At 41.0% G+C, this 13,633-nt stretch overlaps 1 long non-coding RNA gene across 2 annotated transcripts; it reads right to left on the bottom strand.

Annotated features, from left to right (window-relative positions):
• Positions 1 to 1,291: 1,291 nt before the first annotated feature.
• Positions 1,292 to 12,242, bottom strand: LOC127298516 (uncharacterized). Of its 2 annotated transcripts, XR_011744750.1 has the most exons (11): positions 11,863 to 12,242; positions 10,719 to 10,836; positions 8,740 to 9,887; positions 8,060 to 8,309; positions 7,608 to 7,755; positions 7,360 to 7,521; positions 4,245 to 4,382; positions 3,408 to 3,849; positions 3,148 to 3,317; positions 2,675 to 2,778; positions 1,292 to 1,807 (listed from the first exon to the last, which is right to left on the bottom strand). It is a non-coding gene; the product is annotated as an uncharacterized lncRNA (long non-coding RNA). The 2 variants fall into 2 exon arrangements; XR_011744751.1 differs by lacking the exons at positions 2,675 to 2,778; positions 3,148 to 3,317; positions 3,408 to 3,849 and having other exon boundaries at positions 7,360 to 7,755.
• Positions 12,243 to 13,633: the final 1,391 nt, after the last annotated feature.

The following is a 13,633-nucleotide window of genomic DNA, read 5'->3' as shown; positions in this document are numbered from 1 at the left end:
TTTTCCTCTTTCCATCTTCTTGCAATGCATTTGTAAATGAAAACATTATATCTTTGTCAAACCATAGGCACACGATCAGATGACAATTAAAATGCAAAACGGGATTACAAAGTGAACATACATTCAAATAGAAGAAAAGCTGACCGCTTTTGCACCACTGGTTTCATTTTAGAGGAAAACCATGACACTTCTGGATAGGAAAGCATGGACTTCCTATGGCCAGCAAGATCCACGAAGGAGGATTAAGATATTCATATCCAACAGCCAAGAAATAAAATGAATCATATGCTCCCAATTCTCTTGGTACATGCGATTCCTAGACTTGTTTTAAATTAAAGATTGGACTGAATAACCTTACTCTAAGTCATCGCACGCGCAACCCGCACGCGGTGTATGACGATAGGCTTATACTTATAGAGGGTTTATATGTATCTTGGAGGGAGAAAAGAGAGGCTCTACGGTTCAAAAATTAATGGGGGAAGATGCTCTGTTGTGATGGACGGCAGGACGCACAAAGCACTAGGATTGCTGACTTGTAGCAAAAACTTAACACGGTGTTCCTTAATGAGGCCTTATAATCATTATTGCATCGTGGTATCCCATGAGTCATCCATGTACCCAAATAACTGTTGATTTCACTTATTTCGGGGTTTCCTTTCCTCCTGCAGCAATCCAGTAATCAATCCATCAAATCCATAAATCGAGGGAGCCGGTTGATTGTAACTTTTTTTCTCGTTTCCTTCTAATGTGAGTAGTATTGATTTGTTTTCTACAGCGGTGAGATGAATTTATTTATCTTCCGCGGTGAATTATACTTTGCCATCAGCTTCATGCAGTGAGATGAATTTATTTATCTTCCGCGGTGAATTATACTTTGCCATCAGCTTCATGCAGTCCATCAACCATAGTATTATTGTTTCCAGCAACTAGAGCCAAATAATGGTTACGGTTGGTTTCTTTTACCTTGAGCTGAGAACGATGACTACATGCATGAGTATTTACCCTATTTCACAACACGCCTTAGTCTAGTATACGTTCTGGACCAATTACAATATATAGCATTTTTTTACTAAGAACATATAGTTTCTTCAAATCTAGAGATTCAAATATCTCTATTAATAATCTGAAATACTTCCACGATTGTTCCAGTTGCATATCTCACACTACTTTTAGAATCTTGCTTTCAAATCTGTATCTAAATCCACTAAAAGTATCGAAGCCGCTCTGTGCTCATATGTACCCAAAAGAAGAGAAAAAAAAAGTCGAATATCACCATACATATCAAGCTAGTATATCCATTTTTTTTACCAATTACAGTATCTTATACTTGAGCAAGTGAAATGAAGGGAACTGAATTAGTACTATTACGTCTACTTTACTCACTGTATTTCACGGCACATGCTTCAGTTCACTCATAGACGCAAGTTTATTCACATTTAGAGATGTGACAATCAACTGGTTATCAAGCCGATGAATCATCAGCTAGCCTGAGTAGGTAGTAATTAAGCAAAGCTGATTTTAGGTATCACAAACAACAACATGGTCGCCAGCCAGCAATTAGGGCATCACCCTCACATGTCTTCTTCACTGCACCCAGAAAACAAAGATAATGGATCCTTCCGCCTACTCCCTACACTGAACTTTCTTTCTATGCAACTTCACCAAAGCTCGCTATTCGGTCGTGCATCCATCTGCAAGCATGCCACCATTTGTCTGGTTTCTCCATTGCCCCGCAAGGCCTTCAGGATTTTCTTCGGCCGTCTACCATCTTGTTTCGAACAGCTAGGAAGATGACCTTATTGTGCAGCTAAGCAAATACAAAGGAAGAACATGAGTGGTTAAACACATTCATAATGCTTACTTCAAAAATTACATTGTAAAGAAAATAGCACTGCAATGGTTGATATGAACTATATTTAATAATTTTTATTCACCAACTTATCAACCATCGAAATCCATCCTATACCACAAGGCATCTTAATCAAACTAAAAAAATATTGACATCCTAATATACGCTCTCTAGAGATGGTTAAACACATTCATAATGCTTACTTCAAACTTTACATTTTCAGGAAAATAACACTGCAATGCTTGATATGAACTATATTTAATAATTTGTATTCACCAACTTTTCAACCATCGGAATCCAACCTATACCACAACACATCTGAAGTCAGACTAGAAATAATCTTACACCCTGGTCTATGCTCTCTAGAGATGAAACAAAAATAGTGGAACTTCATGTGTAACTCAACATCGAGACCCTGCCCAAGAAATTCATAGCAACTTACAATAGGACCTCGCCTGTGTTCAGAATTTTCGTGTACAGGGCAGGCTTAAAAGCTATAGAGTGCAAGAAGGTGCAAACTCGATTCTTCTGTCGAGTTGACCCAACAAGACAAGTTTGACAAGATTTCATACGTGGGCAATTTTTTAAAGTTGAAAGCAATAACTGGATACATGCTCAACATGGGGCATTCCCTATAGATGGTTTTTTCCTCAAAATATTGAGCATTGCGGGAGCCTCACAGCAAATAGTTAAGTTATTTTTTCAAATTTAACGTTTACAATATAGCACCACCAGAAAATGCATGGAATCATTACAAATTATCAAAGATGAAATAAACATTGCACCAAACAGCTATGCTTCTTTAATCATGTCTATTGTTCTTACTTCAACTAGTGCCATTGCAAGACGTACATCACTAGCAAATGGCTTGGAATCAGGGCATCATTGAGCTGCATGGCCAATGTCCAAAACCATTTCTCTTCTACAAACTGTAAAAAATACTTATCATGTGTTATCTTACACTGGAATAAACTAATACATTATGACTGGACATGACACATTCAACTGTGAGGGGCTACTATGGTTATTCCATTCATCAAATTGATTATCAATATAACATTTCAGTACTTTAATCCTACCTAGGCCATATGATACATTAATACAACATATATTGACCATGAAGTTACCATAGTTCTATTTTATTATTCTTCAAGAAAGCATACATAAATCTTAAACACTCTGTAGCTGTTCAAACCGGTTGGATAAGAAAAATCCCCAATTCCAGCATACAATAAACCACAAAGATGGCATACACTCAAAGTAAGACCAAATCTATAAAAAACCAAGAAGGGGCTCACCCGTGGTGGAAAACCCCGGAACGAGGCCATATCCAACCAGCGTAGCCCAACACCAGAAGGCTGGCAACAATGACGAACACCGACGCATATGAGCCAACAACGGCAGCAAGAGAAAATAGAATAGCACAACTCAAGGTCACAGCCAACGAACCACCAAGAAGGAAGAGAAGCTGCAAGACAAAGCAATAATGACGACTCGGTGCAAATCCTCGGATGGATACCCCGAACGAGATGAGAAGAGAAACTATCTTTGTACATACCTCTATACAGAAAGCTAGCCACATGATATATTAACATGTAGAGCACAGAACAGAAGGATGTCATTTCTTATTGATAATTTTGTAAATCATCAAATAGGAAATGCTTTATTACTGGTGCCAATCCAGAATAGCTAGCATGCCAAAGCAGTGACAAGCTGGGCATCGCCGCATTTATGGTTACACAGTGAGGAGAATACAACAAGTGGTATGGGATTCTGTCATTATTCACATTGTATAATGCATCAAAAAGTTACCTCGGTGTTCTGTAGAGAAATATGCAGCAGTGTACATGTTATTTTCTTCATATCCAACATGAGCTAAATTAGCAATCAAAAACACCCAAATAAAATATCCAGGCACAAAGTAGTCTGCAGCAACAACGCCTGTCACTCGCCTAACTTTATCTAATCCAGTTTCATTGTCAACCCGACATATGTTCAACCTAGCATAAAGGCCTCAAAATATTCAAACAGGATTCATGAGAAGAGACAAAAACACTGCGGACATGTAATAGTGCACAACTATTTCAAAGACGATGCTCTAGTAAAGGAACGGGGATAGTAAGATATACCAACTATATTACAGGAAAAACATAAATAGCACAAATTACAGCAAAAACTTTGCCGGCAGAATGAATTGGTAAACATAAACTAAAAATATGTAACATACTCAATTTCGAATCATCAATCCAAGGTTGTTACACTGATGGAATAATGGATCATGTACGAATTAACACAGAACATTAGAAAGAAAAAAGCAATCAGAGGCAAAACCACGTACGTTTCATTGAATGAACAACACCAAAAAAATATCTTTAGCGAGGCATAAAAAAATCACCTTCTCTCTGGTTGGAAGGGTTGGTCGCTGCACACGAACTGGGACAAGCATTTAGGCCTCAAATACACAAGATGGTGACCTCAATCTACTTCTTTTTCCGCTACAAGAACAACCTCAAATACAAGATATTCTTCATTTCTGCACACAAACGAGAACCAGAGGTTAGCATATGGCGGTTATGAGAGGAGACGGGAAGGTAAATGTACAAGCACATAGTCAGCATCATCTGTTAGAAATGTTTAAAATGGTAATTCGAAAATGACCTAAAGAAGTGAGTTTTTCAAAGCAACTCTAACCTAGTAAGTGTTCAAGCACGATGATGCTTTACACATATCTCCTCATGTTCACTTGAATTTGCATACGACACTAGAAAGCCATAAATGTTCTAAAATACATCCCACAAATGGGTAGGCAAATTAGGAATCTTGGTTGCAGCGATAAGATAAAAATATGTACTATTCCCATATAAATTTTTGAAGTTTATTTGAAAATCAAGAAATTAATGGAACATGCAACACATACTAGGAAGCAAAGGCGCGGTGGCACGCCGCGCCCCGCCCGTGGCCGTGTAACTTTTTTAAAATTAAGATATTCATATCAAACTGCCAAGAAATAAAATGAATCATATGCTCCCAATATTCTCTTGGTACATGCGATTCCTGGGACTTGTTTTAAAATAAAGATGCAACTGAATAACCTTACTTAAAAATAAGCAAAGGAATTATAACAATTAGTAAATAGTCATATTTACTCCTCCCTCCAGTGGCACGGTTGATCTAGAAAATACCATAAATGACTGAGATGACACATCCAATCAAAATTTAAATAAAACCAAGCAAATCACCCGGATTTGGAACAAAACTCACCAGATCTAGTGTGGGGAAAAGACAGGGTCAGCTTGCCCTGTTTGGCGGCGACGCAGGAGCAGATGGAGGACTGGGAGGAGAAAAGGCAGGGCTGCTGGATGTGCAGAGCCACGTCCATCCCAGTTCCCCTCCCAATGCTAGCACTGGCGGCACCCCTCCCGCCAAAATCTCACAAAAGGGAGCAGGAACGGAGACCTCTCCGTAGCCACAGCAGTCGTGGTGGCAGCATCCACCGGGACGACCTCCCAGTCGCTACTCTAGTCTCTCACCTTTCTGTCCCCTGGCCGCTAGCTCACCCAACGCCGATGGCCGCCGTCTACCTTGCTCATCCGCAACAGCTCCCCTCGGCTACCTTTCCTACCTGCCCCTTCCACTCCAGCGTGAGCTCCTCCACCTCTCCACGGCTCCCAGCCGCCGGCCGCTGGCCCTCGAGCGCCCCAGCGGTGATGATTTCCGGCTCCCTTGTCTAGAAACGAGTGTCTCCTCATCTAGAAACGTGTGCCTCTTGGCGGTGCGGGAAAGTGGGGAAGCGGAGGAGATAAGGCCCCAATCGGTGGCAAGAAAATAGGAGGGAGACACCTAGACTCTACCACCGCTGAAAAGGCTATACGTTTCCAAGTGAAAAAAAAACGTGGCATACCACCGATGGAAATTTCACGGATGTAAGCCAAGAAAGCAAACGAACAATGCAATCACCGGAAAGAAATCAACAAACCGGTAGCCGGTAACCCCACACTCAGAAAAATAAGGAAGGCAAAATCAACCTCTCGACTGAATAACACAACGTGCATAAACTATGGTACGCGTCACATAATGATTGCAGGAACAAAATGGATAAATGCCTCATCTACAGTGCCGTAATTTGATCAGCTTTTATATAGTGTATAATATAGAACTTCTCTTGTGATGTCAGGAGTAACTCCCTCAAACCATATCTATGAAATAAAGCAACTCTAAATACAAGATATTCTTCAGATCTACACACAAGTGAGCACATAGGTTAGCATACGGTGGTTATGAGTGGATACAGGAAGGTAGATGTACATGCCCGTAGCATAATCATGTGTCATAAATGTTTAAATTATAATTCAAAAAGTGGCCTAAAATAAGTGAGTTTTTCATACCAACTCTGATCTAGTGAGTGTTCAAGCAAGATGATGCTTTACAAATCTCCCGTCATGTTCACTTGCATTTGCAAATGACACTAAAAACCACATGTTCGAAAAGACTTCTCATACCAATGTGCTGGTATGTGAAGTCTATTGGGTGAGATGATAAGATAAAAAACAATGTATAATTTCCACATCGACTTGTAAAGTTTATTTGAAAATCAAGAAACAGGTGGAACACACAACACATATATAGCTCTTATCTTTACATGCCAAGAGTAACTCCCTCAAGCCATATCTATGAAATAAAGCAACTCTGAATTGGACATTCAACAAGCTCTGCGTTTTTTAGGATATGAATAAAAGGACAGACAACACTCGCTGCCGACACTAAATAATATGTAAACATGACATCCTTTTCCCAGTCTTGGAATGCAAATATTGAATACTCGCATAGAAACTGAACATTATGACAGTTACGTCGTATTCAGTGTGCAGCATGCATGAAAACTGGACATTTTAGTACAAATAAACTATCATGACATTTGCAATCGAGTGTTCGGAAAGCAAATGTAACATGTGCAACTTCATAAGTAAAAAATACATGAGACGAAAAAGAACTCTCAGAATTATAGATTTGTTAGAGTAGCAGAGCAACTTTCAAATTGTATGTTCCTAGAACTTTAATAGAACATGTCTCTATTCACCAGAGTGGAACAACTCACTAATTCATCCCCAACACATGAGCGAAACCATTATTCAGAAATAAAATAAAGCTATAATAATTAGAATCATGCATACACCAATTCGATTGAGCAACACTCTAAGCAAGCAAATGAGTTCCTATATGCCAACGATAAATTATGCCATCAAATACCAATCTAGATAGGTACAAGATGGTTGTATAAGTTTTAAGTGTTACATGGGAATTATGATGCATAATTGTACAAAATTTAGCACAAGCGTAAAATTGGCTCATCCAATTCTAGGTTTAGCTAGATATCTAAACCACTCATGAACAAGGAGCCATGAACTGTAAAGATCAAGATCAACTATCCAGAACCAAGACATTTGTAAAAGGAAACTCCTTTTACCAAAAATTCCACAACGATTCAGAACGAAAGCAATATAGAGGCTCACCTTGTGCTCGCATTTGTAAACTTTGTTTCCGCTGTGGCACATCTGGCTGGACGACCACCTACATAGAGGTGTCGCTAGTCCGTGCCTCCTCGAGCTCATCATGGAACACCCACTACCCGGTGCAGTCAAGACCACCTAGGCAAGCGACACCCACTAGTCCTCCTACATCATGCATGAGGTGGCCACATCTCACACCTTGGCCCAATAAGAGCTATCCCTAGTGACGACACTGACTTTCATGGACGTACCCAGTGGTGCTCGCGACCACCAGAAGCATCTCTCACGGGCAACCACCAGTAGCAGCTCACGGAGGCTAGCTATGACCACTGGGTGGGGTAGTCCTTCTTCGACTTGTTGCGCTGCAAATGCATGTCGCCAGCGCAAACACATAGTGTTCTGTGAATGGTTCCACAATCATCAAAAGTTGCAAAATCTTGGTGAGAAAACTACACCCTACATTCAAGGGAATTGTATGCTATTTTTTTATCGTGGTTTGCATCAAACGCATAGAAAATGTTGAAAATGATTGGTTATTATGCATGCTATATAGAAAACTGAAACCAAATGTTTACCATACGACTAATTATGCAGGAATGAAGACATACTCTGAAGCTGAAATGGCTAAATTGCACAACCAAAATTATTTGACCATTGGCATACTTGGTAGCTCCAAAGAAATAGAGTCAAGTTTTATGTTGACCTTTTTTGCCGGGGTAGGTCTAAATCTGGTTTAAGAACGGTGGTTGGCCTTCACCTTCTCTTTTTCCTAGTTCTTCTCTAGCCGTTGGTCAAGTACTATGCCCAGTCCTGCTCCTCCTCCCCTGCTCCAGTAGCTGGTCGAGTACTATTTGTATTCTTTCCCCTCCTTGCTCTGAAACCACATGAGAATGCAAAGCTCCATTCATCCATACAAGCTTCTCAATTGATATACTGACACTTCACATTTTAATCTGCATGTACAAAGAGTTCAGTGAGACCATGAAAGTCCAATAGAAAAGATTTAATAAATATACTTCGTAGGAAATAAACAAGATTGACATTAAATAAAATAAGAAAACTGATAAACAGAACAAATGTCGAATGCAATAAGATTAGCACTTGATAGAAAATGTGCTCTTATCTTAACTTCCACATAGGATCAAAAATAAATCATGGGACACAACAAATAGACTCCTTCACAACATAATAGTTTCAAGTAGCTGTTCTATTCATCCACACAAGACCAATAAAGTACTGAAAGACTATTTAAATTATAGACAGCACAATAGCTACTTGTACAAATAATCGCAGTTACGCAACTCGGAGAAGTGACAAAATCAAGTGAAACTAGCCATATGGTACATGTCACTAATATCAAATGAATTACACGTGATTTACTACCTCATACATGTAGAGCATGATTCTTCTCAACATGTTTCAACTTCATATTGTGCTGGTAAGTGCTTACAAGAATTTTGGATTATAGAGGACCTGTGAATAAATAATAGATAAATAGAAGAGCTGATGATATTGCCACTTGGAAATAAAAGAACGAAACTAGTAACAACGATAACTATGACAAATAAATCCATACGACATCACAATTAACGGTCCTCCTTCTCTACTAGAAATCTTATTATTTTCTGGGATTTAATAGTACTTGGAAAAATAAGTAACTCAATGAGGCTATATCATTTTTCTGAATAAACACCAGCCACACATACAAGTGGACTGTATAGGTATGATCCTTTCAACGCTCGATACGTCGGAGTGTACTACCATGAAAAGGAAACTAATATAACTCATCCTCGGATAGCACCACTTCCAACCTTTCTAGTATTTCTTTTGAAGAAAACAAAAAAGTTGAACGCTCTTCCATTGGAATGAGCAATGCTGATGCCTAATTGTCTAAGGTACCACGGGGCATAATGAACAATGGTTGGATTAGGTTTCCTAAGGAGACATTAGAATCAACTGGTTATGTGAATGTTTATGAATTTACCACAAACCAAAACGCTGACTCATTAGTTCATGATCAAATGGTGGTCTTGTGGTACATCAACAAACAAAAAAAGTAATACTAATTCGGGTGGAACATGTGCAAAACTGGACCTATCAATTATGAAAATTATGGTGAAGGTGGGTGTGAACCTATGAAATTGTGGGACTATTTAATAATCACATATGTAGAGGAGAGATGGGAAGAACTAGAAACTCAACTAAACTACAATGCAAGGTGGTCAGCAGGAACATTGCCATGGATGTAATTGAACTTTGAACAGGGACGTAGCATAACAATGAGATCATTAGTCTGCTCGTTCTTAGCTTTGCTGCCAAGCCTAAGTCAATAGGAACAAATCGAAAAAAGCATCAGAAGGAGTAACTAGTAACAGAATTGAAAAATTAGAACGAAAGGATTAAGAATTAACATGATAAAAGTAGCAAATCACACAATGACACGTTGCTGCCTTCATATGTCATAATAATACAGGAGGGACATACCACAACAGCAATACGCCACATAATGCTTGAGATAAATATTGATAGCTCTGTGGAAGCAAACAATATAGAAGTATTGGTGGGATACTAACAAAATGATACTCCAGACCCAGTCACAAAAATGACAATTACATAATCATTATTAGAAACTGATTCAAACAGATTAATTCACTAAAATCCATACTTCTGAATTAACATCTTCGTAGATTCTATATAAAGCTCACATGTTCATGCCAACAATTAGCAAGTTTTAAAATATCACAAAAAAGTGGTAAGTGAGAGGGTTGGCTCGGGCCTAATCACAAGAATACAATAGTCATCAAGGTGGTAGTCACAAATTAAAGTTGTGGCTGCAAACGGTAAATTATAATCAATGACACGACATACGAGTTCTAAAGCATACACATTTTAGTTGAGGCTAGGTGCAAAAATCAGATAGCATAATAATATATCATATTACAATAGCACGCTTTTTATGGTAACGAACATACACTTCTCAAGTTTGTTTCCATATTCCGCCAACTCTTTACGACAACTAGAAAATTAGTGATTTTTTTGGCATGAGTTGGTGAAATAATGACATACTCATGCGATTGAACATTTATAAACTAAAGAGCATCTAGAATTCACATTGATCGAATTTGCAGCAACATTTTTTGAATTCACAGTAACCTATCAATACTGATACACTTTGAAATGAACAGAGTAATACCAATGCACATTTCAGTAAAAGAAATTAGCATGCAATAGTCAATTCGGGTCTTGCCAGAAATGATGGGACACAGAATAGAGGCATAATTTTAGTAAGCACAACAACCATAAAGAATTGGATAAAAGAATGGCACCAATCGATTTGAGTGCGGCCAAAGAAAAAACTTGACCATTGGGTGCTGATGTCAACAACGTCCATTGTGGGACTTGGGGTAGAGCTCCCGCACGACATGACAACACACCCATGTCAGCTTAGAATATAAGAGAGGGAGGAGGCCATTGAGCACCCTAGCGCATTTCAAAACAGAAGATAATAATGATGAGCATTAGAATTTGTTCTCAACACATGAAAACATGAGATGCATTCAGAAAATAAGGTAGCCAGCTGCATTGTAATTTGGGTATAAAAGGAGTTCACTAGTTAACAATAGATAATAGTTGCCAAGGAATATCTTGCAAATAAGGACAAATATAGTTGTAATTTAGAATGTCCGAGGTGAAAGAAGGGAATACTATGTGGCGTTTAAAAGAGAAGTGTAGTGCAGGTACAAGCTTCAAGGAAGTTATATACTCCCTCCGTTCCTGAATATAAGCCATATAATTTTTCGAGAAAAATTCCAGAATATAAGCTTTAGTGCGACACACCACCTGTATGGAATTGTTTTAGGGATTTGATTTTATTTTCTTATCTTTTCAAAATTCCTCTATTTTCTCATGTCAAATGTTTAGTGGCAATCCTGCCCAAATCTGGTGTAATTTTCCCTCAATATGCGTTCTTTAATTTCCGTGCCAAATATTATATGGCTTATATTTATGATCAAAGGGAGTATTACACAAAAACAATCATAACTATTAACTAATGGGCTAATATTTGTGATGGGTTTCATGAGTCTGAATAAGAAGTGGATAACTTTAACGGATAATGAAGAAACTTGTAACAATGATCTTACATGAGACACACAGATCAAGGAATTTCTATAATGACAACTGGAAGGCAAGAAAAGTTTTTATGACTGGTTTATCAGTTATTCCTGTCAAATGCTAGTTCTATAATACGAGTAACAATACTCATAGGTTCAGCTCCATATGAATACATAAAAAGGAGGTAATTAAGTTGTGATTGCGTAGCCTAGTCCTTTCAAAAGGCGCGAAACTAAATCTCTTCCACATGCGTTGATCCAAGTTACCACAATAGCAAGTAAAACTACGCCAAAGACCAAGGATTGCTGAAACATCCATAACTGTGCATACTCACCAAGCTGCAACCTATCAAGATTTGTTTTTTTATAAACAAGAAATCTACCAGATTGTTACCTTCCATTCCTATTAATGTTGCACCGTCCGCCATCCGAAGAGGCGGCAGCGTGTGGGGCTTGGTGGAGGTGGAGGCCACGTAGGCGGTGGAAAAAGACGGCGCTTTGCTTGCCGACCCGGCGGAGTCGGCATCCAGGCCACCGGCTTTCATCAACAACCTAACCTAGTGGTCGGCCTCGACGGCCACCGCAACGGCGTCGTGAAGGATACACGCTACAGGAGCTGGAAGGTCGAGATCCTGCGCCTGGTATATGGTTCATCGCAGGGCTATGAATCTACTCCGGAGGATGTATTCGCTGAAGGGGGAGGAGGTCTACGTTGGGGTGGGCGAAAACTTCTGGCGGAGGAGTGGTGGGGATCTAGGATGGGTGTGGGTGTTGTGGGACTTGGCGAATTTGGGGTCCTGCAATCTCTTTTGTTTCTCCCGATCCCCTCCATTGATTGTGGCAGCGAATCAATGGATAGAATGAATTGTGGGCCTTATCGGTGACGTTCATGGGTACATGCTGAAAATTTGGTTCCCCATATAAAGCAGCGGGTAAGACGAGGCATCTCCTCCTTAAAATTAGGCAGTTAATCAAATTGATTGCGGGCAGCTCCTCAGTTAATTTGCATGGGAATTTTAACATGTACTAGTACCGCCTGTTTCTCTCCTTTCCTTATTATGTACTAGATTGGATTTAGCCAATATACGTGCATAGGGTTGCACGCACCCCACCTAGTAGATTGGATTTAGCCGTGTCCCTCCTATATAAGGTTCATTTTAACTTTGTCCTTTAGGTATCCATCTATGAAACTAGAAAGTGTATCATTCTACTGTCATGAAAAAATAAGATCTAAGGGCATCTCCAACGCCAGCGACCCATCCTGTGCCCGTGCGTCCGGATGGGTCGAACCGGACAAAAATCCGGCCCAGCGCGGACCCATCGCAAAAACGGATGGCCGCGACGTCCGGGACGACCCAAAGCCGGCCCAAATCCGGGCCACGTTTTCGTGGCCGCGGACGCCGATGGCTGGCCGCTCGCGTCCGCCCCTTGTCCGCCTTGGCCCGCGTGTCATAAGGAGATAGGTTTTTTCTTCATTACAATTAGACATTACATTTTTCTTAAATATTTCTACTACTAGTCTAGCTACGTACGGGGCCGGCGACTCGCCGCCGAGTCACCGCCGGGGCCGTGGATTTCACTAGACGCGGGCGGCCTGTACGCGTGAGGATTCCACTCCAGCTTACCAGCTGGGTGGCTTGGCAGCGGCCCTCTTGCTGCGTTCCTTATTAGCGGCCGTCTTCCTCCTTGTCGTCCTCGCAGCTTGGGCTTGGTCGAGGTCCACCTCCAGGCGGACACGACCGGCGGCCGACGGCCTGGGCCTCCTGGTTCTCCTCCCGACGGCACATGCACTCTTGGTGGCCGCGCTCCGCCGATGCAGCAGCCTCCCGGGCGTGCCGCTCGGGCGAGGGCAGCTGGATGAGGTGGTAGGCTGCTCGCGTAGCGAGGAGCTGGTTCTTCTGCCCGAGGAGGTCGCCTAAACGGCGGCGGCTTGCCAGGTAGGTGGCCTCGTGCTCCTTCGTCACGCGCGTGAGGTCAGCGAGACGCTCCTCGATGGTGACGTTGATGTTCGCCAGCGCGAGGTCGTCGAAGTAGTCCTCCGGGTCGACGGGCTCCTCCTCCGCGGTGGGCTCCGCCTCCTCCGCGGCCTCGTACCAGCCGTCCGCGCCCTCGTGCCAGCCGTCCGCGGCCGCCTCCACCAGCTCCACGTCCTCTTCCTTCTTCGT

This window comes from Lolium perenne, chromosome 5 (genome assembly GCF_019359855.2).
Source record: "Lolium perenne isolate Kyuss_39 chromosome 5, Kyuss_2.0, whole genome shotgun sequence".
NCBI lineage: Eukaryota > Viridiplantae > Streptophyta > Magnoliopsida > Poales > Poaceae > Lolium > Lolium perenne.
Note: the sequence above shows the minus strand (reverse complement) of the source record. Positions and strands in the feature narration are given on the sequence as shown.